The sequence below is a fragment of the Pantherophis guttatus genome, chromosome 1 (assembly GCF_059756535.1).
Source record: "Pantherophis guttatus breed Tessera chromosome 1, ASM5975653v1, whole genome shotgun sequence".
NCBI lineage: Eukaryota > Metazoa > Chordata > Lepidosauria > Squamata > Colubridae > Pantherophis > Pantherophis guttatus.
In genome coordinates this window covers 192,586,907-192,595,077 of record NC_142063.1, presented here as the reverse complement: position 1 = coordinate 192,595,077, position 8,171 = coordinate 192,586,907, and the positions used below count along the sequence as shown (strand labels likewise).

The following is an 8,171-nucleotide window of genomic DNA, read 5'->3' as shown; positions in this document are numbered from 1 at the left end:
CCTTGGCTGATGAAATGCCCGGAAACCGGGTGGGCACATCTCTACGAGAGGGACTCCCCCCTCCTGGCCCAACCAGGTCTCCGTAATACCCACCAGGTCCGCTCCCCCCTCCTGAACAAGATCACAAATGAGGGGGGCTTTATTTACCATGGACCTGGCATTGCATAGCATCAGCTGAAGGCCCAGGGCCTGAGGGTCTGTGCCACCTGGGGAACGAGAAGAGCATTGGGGGCTGGAGCGTGCCACCGCTTGAAGACAGCGAGCGCGCACTCCCGCAACTTGATGTGGCCCCCTACTCCCGCCATATCTGCCCCTCCCACCTATAGTACTGATGTAATGTCTATCAACAGCACAAGCTCTAACTCTCTCCTTGGCCCCGGATTCTGCATCTCCTCCGCCGTGCTCTTCAGATGGATTAGATCCCGTCCCTCGCGGGTTAATCCCTGAACCCATACAACCCACCCCCCTCCCGGGAGGCCCCCCAGCCTCATTATTTACATTGGAAACCACCCTCCTCCCAGATCTCCTTAAAATAGAATTTGAAAAACTATCTAAAAAACCCCAAAGCTTCCGGTTCTTAGCATACCATCTCTCGGGGTTCCAAAACCCGTCCTCGAGGGCGGCCCTAGATAACTGGGAGGGCCAAACTTGCGAGAGGGGGGAATCTCGCAGTGCTAGGAGCTCTGTTATTGAATACATCGGAGGTGAGATAGAATTGGAGGCGATGAAAGGCCATTTTCTTCTTAAGGCATTAAAGATGGTTTAAAACAGATGGTTAAGACAAAAAGGGTAAAGTAGATAATTGTACAAGGAAGCTAATATAATAGAACATCGGAATACCATCTCCCTCTTACAGTGATGGGAAAGTCTTATGATTAAAATAAGTTAGTCAAAAAAAGGGGGATGAGAGTCTCAATGACCGCCCTCTCACGGCGACCAGTCCAGAGTTACAGAGATAAAGGAGAAGATGGTCCGTCCCATCCACTTGTATAAATATTACAAATAAATTGTTCAAGACTCTCGATGTCTATGCTTCCTCCCTTTCTAATACCAGCAAAAATCCGAAGATAAGGTCGAAAAAAGCAAAGGTGGAGCATCCAGGCGGAAGAGATGAAATCAAATAATCAGGATAACTAGGATAGTCAAGGAGGAAAAGATATTTAAAATAAAGGCTATAAGTTGATCGAACAGCTGCAAATTTTTCGCTGAATGGTCAAACTAGGTCTAGGTCTAGTAAGGTGGGGGGGAGAAACAGTCAGGGGAAGATCAAAAAAAAAATCATGTCTTCAGTTCTCAGCCCCCACCACTACCATGCTCTTTCAGATAGGGCCATTCAGGTGATTAAGTTGAAAATATCTCCCCTAGTATTTCAAAAATGGGGGGAATGTCCAGGCCCCCTCCCCATTACATCGAGGGGGGGTAACTGCTTGCAGCAAAGCCCTCTCCATCGTCTAGAGAGGGCATCCTCATAGCCTAGCCTCCTGGTGTTGCTGCTGCTGTTGCTGTCATTATCGCCGTTGCGAGTGTCATTTTAGTCAGCTCCGCCTCCGTAGCCATGGCCGCCGCCCCTACGTCACTGCCCGCAGCGCCCAGTAAGCAACAAATCAAGTTTACGGCAGCCCTGCCTGCACCGCCACCACCACATCGCTGACCGTTGCCTCAACCGCTCCAGCCCCGCAGCCGTTTGATTAATGACAGTCAGCTGGGCCTCGGTTTCAACGTTCGCCACCGTTTACCGCCCGCCGCACCATCCCTAACTTAATTGTTAAATTGGCAACACAATTGTTAAATGAATCTGGCTTCTCCATGACTTTGCTTGTCAGAAGATTGCAAAAGGAAGTCTAATGGTTAGGGCATCAGGCTAGAAAGCGGGAGACCATGAAATCCAACTGGATGACCGTTCCAGGTCAGCTCACCTCACAGGACTGCTGTGGGGAAAATAGGAAGAGGATGTTGTGTTGGATATGTTTGTTACCTTGAATTATTTGTAAAAATAATAAAGGCGGGATATAAATAAATAAATATCCTTACTCCACACCAGTGATGTTCAAACATAAAGTGCTTCCTCCTTTTCTCCATCTGGTAACGTAGAACGGCAGCTTGTTCATACCCATAGCTTCCAATGGGCTTTTAAGCCAGTTGTGGTTTCTAACCGGTATTACCACCATTTGCACAAGCGCATTGAATTTCAATACAGCTGAGGCATGGCAATTGGCTCTGCTGCACCTTACAGCTGGGCTAAAATTGAAGGAATAAAGGTAAGTATAGCACAGGGGTGGGCGGGAGGGCCCAGCTGATGGTCAGAGCAAACCGGTTTGCTCTCACATCAAGATTTTCGCTACCGGCTCTCCCAAACCGGGGAGAACCAGTAGCAACCCACCACTGTTTTAAGCACTACAGAATGACAGCCTGCACCAACGTAGCATCCCCTCCAAGCATTCTTCCAGCCAAGTTCACGTGTGTACAGAAAATATGAGTGGGGGAAAGGACTTTAGATATGCTTATTATTTTAAAAGAATTAAATATTAATAATTTAATACTAGAACATTATTTCTAGTGAGATTATTATGATTTGGAGAAGGAGCTGTAGAAGCTCCACAGGTAGGAGCAAATAATTTAATTGCTGTCTTACTGATCAACACTAGTTGTAGGAGAAGCAGAGGCAGAATCAAAAGAGGACTGGATCTAGAATTATGTTCCTGCAAGTGCTTCAAGTCCAACCCTTCTTGAATCCTGTTAACTCTTCTCTAGCACCAATTTAGTGTTGAGTTTTAGTTGATTCTTGTGTATAGGCATGAGCAATAAATTGGCTTAATTGGAACTTCATGTGTAGTCCTGATTCTTTGTGCTTGACACTGATCTCCAAAAAAGCTGAATGGAGTTGAATCTCATTATTGCTTGGATAGGATATTCCCAGGAAATATGAGGAATATGAACTGGACTGGGAGTTGAAAAAACATCTTGTAAGGTAGTGGCGAGTCACTTCCATATTGCTATGAAGAAAGTAACATGGATGTTTTCATGAAATCCTAGGAGCCAAGCTTCCTGTGAAAATCAGCTAGAGCGAAGCTATCTCGTTACATAACACTCCCTGAAATTTCTTCTCTTCTCTTGTGCTTGAAAATAAGAGATATTTTCTAAATACTCTGGATAAGATGGCCCCAAAAGGGAAGCAAAACAGCTTTGAAGTACTCCCAAAAGGTTGCTATGTGGTAGCGCTAAATGAGTCTTGCCAGATTGCAAACAGGTAGGAACAAATTTTCTACCATCCATTAGTAGTCAAAGTTGTACGTAGACTGTATAAGCAGCCTACTACCACTTCCACATCCGAAGTGCTTGCATGATGAAAGGATCAGTTGGCTACATCACCATTGGCCAGGGGATGCCCAGTTGGAGGCTCCTTTCATGTCCCTGTTAATGAGACCCTCAAAGTGCTACCCATTTATCTACTCATGTTTGTACGCTTTCGAACTGTTAGATCAGCAGGAGCTGGAGCAAATGACGGGAGTTCACCCCAACATGCAGCAGCATTCGGGCTTCAAATGCAGGCTTGCCAATTGTCAATCCAGCATCCTAACCAAAGCAGGTTTATTAGTGAGAAATGAGTTTAGAAACCTGGGAGACTCAGTTCTTGTCCTGCATTAGGCACAAAGCTAGGTGATTGCAGGCTCTAGGGGCCCTCAGTTCTAGGGACGAGGCAATGGCAAAACACTTCTGAAATCATACCAGGAAAACTGCAAAGATTTGTTGAGTCAAAGGCACCAAGTCCCCCCTCCCTCCTACTCACACTGTCCTGAAGAAAGGGCTTTACAGCAAGCTGTTAAAATCAACTGGAGACCAGCCAAAATAAAATGTTCTGAGAAGGGCCACATGGAAGGAACTTCTATTTATAGGCTTCCTTCCAAGTGAATATCACTGAAAACATAATAGAGCAGCCAATGGGCTGATAGATAATTTTAAGCCCATAATTAAATATTACTAACCAAACTTGTCTCTACTCTGATCAGCTCTCATTGAAGCCTAAGAGCTGCAGTAGACATGCTGGGTTCCTGGTACAGAACCAAGGAATTATACTGAACAGATTATACCAGATTTAAGATAGATTATAAATCACTAGTTGCTCCAAATAATAATTGTACTGAAGTCCTTGCTTGATAAAAGCCTAATGGCTACAGGTAAATTCCTCTAGCCTTGGAAACATAGGGCTGGAAGGGACATTGAAGGTCTTCTAGTCCAGAGATCTCCAACTTTTGTGTCTTGGTGGCCTGGCTGGCGGGGGGGGGGGAGAGGGGAACCAGGTAACGTGAGTGGTGCATAACCAGGTCCACTCACATGAGAGAAGCCTTTGGGGCAGGATTTCTCACTCCTTCAGGCTTCTCTGTGCCAAAAGCTTTTGCAAAGGGATGGAAGGCCTGAAACAGCACAAAATTGCTCCCCCGAAGCCTTTTGTCTTTTGGCATAGAAAAGAGAAACCTTTGGGAGCACAGTTCTGTGCTCCTTCAGACTCACGGAGGGCACCTGATGCTCCAAAAGCTGATTGGGTGTCCTGTGCAGGCAGCCTTGGCGAGTCAGCAAGGCTGAGCGGGGCGTGCTCGTCCCACTCAGCCTCTGCTCTCACCACTCTAGTTCTGAAGCATCGGGAACAGGCAGCTTAGCGGCCTGGCTGGGGGAGGGAGAGGGGAACCAGACCATGCAAGTGGTGAGCCAACACACACCTGCATACAATTCCATTCACACAAGAGAAGCGTTTGTGACATCATTAGATGAGTGGAGCTGTGCGTGTGCACCGGCCCATTGCTCATGAGGTCACAGCTTGGTAGTGGGCCACAGCCTAGCGGTTGGGGAACCCCATTCTACTCCAACCCCGTTCAAAGCAAGAATCTTACACTACCCATCAAATGGTTGTCCAGTCTGTTTTTGAAAACTACAAGTGATGGAGGACCCACAGCTTCAGGAGGAAAGCTATTCTATTGAATATTCCATCAGCACAATTCTCCTTATTTCTAAGTTGGATCTCTCTTTAATAAGCTACCACCTATTACTTCTTGTCCTGCCCTCTGGTGCCTTAGAGAATAAGTCAATCCCTTCTTCTTTATGACAGCCCCTCAAATATTAGAGGACTGTTATCATGTCCCCCAAGCCTTCTCTTCAATAGGCTAGATCCCTCAATTATTTATCACACAATTTAGTTTCCAGACACTTTATTGTCTTTGTTGCTCTTCTCTCCACCTTCCAGAGACTCAACAACTTTTTTGTGTCATGGAGACCAGAACTCAACACAGTATTCCAAGAGTGGTCTCACCAGTGCGATACTATCACTTCTTCTTGTCTTAACACTATTCCTCTGTGGTTAGGCCTGCATTAGTTTTGGCAGCTGCTCATTCATGCTTACCGTAAGTGGTGATCTAGGACACCAAATCGCTGTTACTACTATTGAGACAGATACCAATTTGTTTTTTTCCTACTTGCAGAATCTTATTTTCTCACCACTGAATTACATCTTATATAGGGCCCGGTGCTCAAGTCTGTCAAGATCCTTTTGAACCTTGAGTCTGTTTTCCAAAGTGTTAGCAATTCCCCCCCGTTTGGTGTCATCTGCAAATTTGTTGAGTTCCCCTTCTATCCCCTCACCTCGAATGGGAGAATCACTGAGGAGCCGATTCTCCAACACCCCAACCCAGAGAGACAGTCGAATCACATCACTTATGATGTGATGATATCCCACTTCCCTCCATGTAGTTTCATTGAAGATTTCCGCTGAGTGTGGTCAGTCAGCCAACTGCAAATCACCTGGTGGTTGTACTGTCTAGCCCACATTGTTTTATCTTACAAGTAGATAAAATACTCAAAGGAATGTAGTGGCTCACATGGTTAGGATGCCAGATTGATACTTTGTGACATATCTTACTGAAGATACTGAAGTCCAAATATACCATATTCATAGCATTACTCTAGCAAAAAGTCAGTAAGGTATGTCTGGCATGTTTTTAACAAACCCATACTGGTTTCAAGTATTCACCTTGTTTCTAGGTGCTCACAAATCCTCTGATTATGTTTTCCAGGATTTTCCCAGGTATCGATGTCAAGCTGATTGGCCTATAACTGCCTGGATCCATTCCCCCCCCCCTTTTTGGTAGATTGGAATATCAGCTCTTTTCCAGTCCTGATATTTCTCCTGTGCTACATGAGCTTTGGAAGGTTGCATTCAATGGCTCCAAAATTACATCTGCCAGCTCCTTCAAAACCCTGAGATGTAAGCCATCTGTGATAGGTATTCTCTTACTAATTCCTTGCCTATTTGACCTTTATACCAGTTCTATCTCCTTGGTATATTTCTAAAAATATATATATTTTATATGTATATTTTCTATATGTATTTCTCTTTCAATGTATAAAGCATTGTATATATTGTTGGATTGGTGTGGTAATTCTTTGGATTAGTCTGACAATGTAATCTGTATGCGCACCATTTCTACCATTGAGTTGAAATATAACCCCAAAAGGTTTACTTATCCTATTTTGCTCTATCTCAGCTCAGGGTCTGTAGAGGGGATCAGTCCTTCCAAGTTGGAGAGGTTCCTTTGCCTTAGTTTGGATAGCAGGGAAACAAGTAAAACCACCAGACCAGCAGCAGAGCAAAGGACAAATGTCACATTGAATGTCTTCACATTTGCCCCTCTCCAGGCTGAAAGTAAATGTGGCAAAATCCATAATCTCCAACCAGCAGAGAATCATGGGAATCCAACTGGGCAGATCTAGAAGGATCTGATGGGCATCTAATAATGCGGTGAAGAGGAAGGAAAGGATAACAAATTCAAGGATTTATATAAACATTTTCATTTTAAACATTTTAAACTCTGAAGCACAAAAGCACAGAACAGGCTTCAAGAACAGTGAACGATTTTTCAACATCGTGGCATGAGAGAGGTTCAAACTGAAGGTTGCAGAAGCTCCCCTGCTGAAGGGCTACAGGCTTTAAAAATGGGTGGCTGGGAGGAAGGCCAAAAAAAGTCACTCTAGTCCTTTCCAGGTACTTGGGCCATTCGTTTCTTCTCACCTCTGGATAGATGGATCCCTGTTTCCCTTCTGAGCAGGGCGGTGGGAAGATGTCAACCAGGGAGATCCTGTGGAAGTTCCAGCAAGAGGAACGGGTCAGGTCAGGTCAGGTCTCTCAATCCCTGGAATTTTGGAGGTGGTGTGGAATTGGCTCCTTTCTCCAAAGCAGTCCCAGGATGCTTCTTTGCAGCTCTGTAGCCCCAGAACATACCTCCTCCTCAGCCCAGCAAAACAGGGGAAGGGAACTAACCCAAACCATCCTGGAGGCCACGGTTTCGCCGAATTAACTGGATGTCCCTGGGAAGGAGGGTGTTCCGCTTGGAAACGCAGGCACACTGGTAGGCATCTGCCAGGAGGTCTATAAGGAAAACTTCTGCTGCTGTTTGCAAGGCAAGCAGCGCCTTCGGCTCCCAGGTCACCTCAACTCCTCGGGTGTATTCCAGACAGACACTGCGAACCGCACGAGCGAAGGGCAGCTTTGGAATGAGAAGCCCCGTGCTCTTTTGATACTTTCGGATCTCTTGTAAGGCACGCTGGCCGGGCCGGCACCTCCGTCTTCTCCCACGACCGGCCGCTGCTCGTGGGGATCGCCCGGGTGCAGGACGGCGGCGAGGGGGCTGCAGGGGAGACCTCTGGTGCCGAGGTCTTCCCGCTCGACCCCGACGGGGAGCAGGGGCCGCTGAGACTCTTCTGTAAGCGGAGCCTGATGTTCGGGAACGCCTCATAGCGCCTGGCAAAAAGATGCAACGGCCGCGTGTCCAGCAACAATCCTGCCCGGGTCCCCAGCCGGGGCTTTTATACTGCGCGCCAAGGCTCCCAACTCCGCCCCTCGGATGAGACGGCGGCCAATCCTTCCAAGCCTTTCGAAAAAGCGCGAAGCCTGGGAGAGAAGCATGCAACTCGGATAAAAGTTATTCTTAAAGTAAAAGCACAAGATTAAGCAATTAAGACATAAAGGATTTTCCCCCCCAAATTTATGGGATTATAGCACGCTTTTTCTGCTGGCCTCCCCTCCCTCGAGTTTGTTGTGGAAATGGGATCTCTCGTAACGACCGGATTCGGAAGTTTGCAAACTTGCAATATAGACCCTCGGATTTGAACATGGTCCACGGTTT

At 46.4% G+C, this 8,171-nt stretch overlaps 1 pseudogene across 1 annotated transcript; it reads right to left on the bottom strand.

Moving 5' to 3' along the window:
- Positions 1 to 6,813: 6,813 nt before the first annotated feature.
- LOC132711086 (histone H3-like centromeric protein A pseudogene) lies at positions 6,814 to 7,810 on the bottom strand (annotated as a pseudogene). The gene has a single exon (XR_015733708.1). The product of XR_015733708.1 is annotated as a histone H3-like centromeric protein A pseudogene (transcript).
- Positions 7,811 to 8,171: the final 361 nt, after the last annotated feature.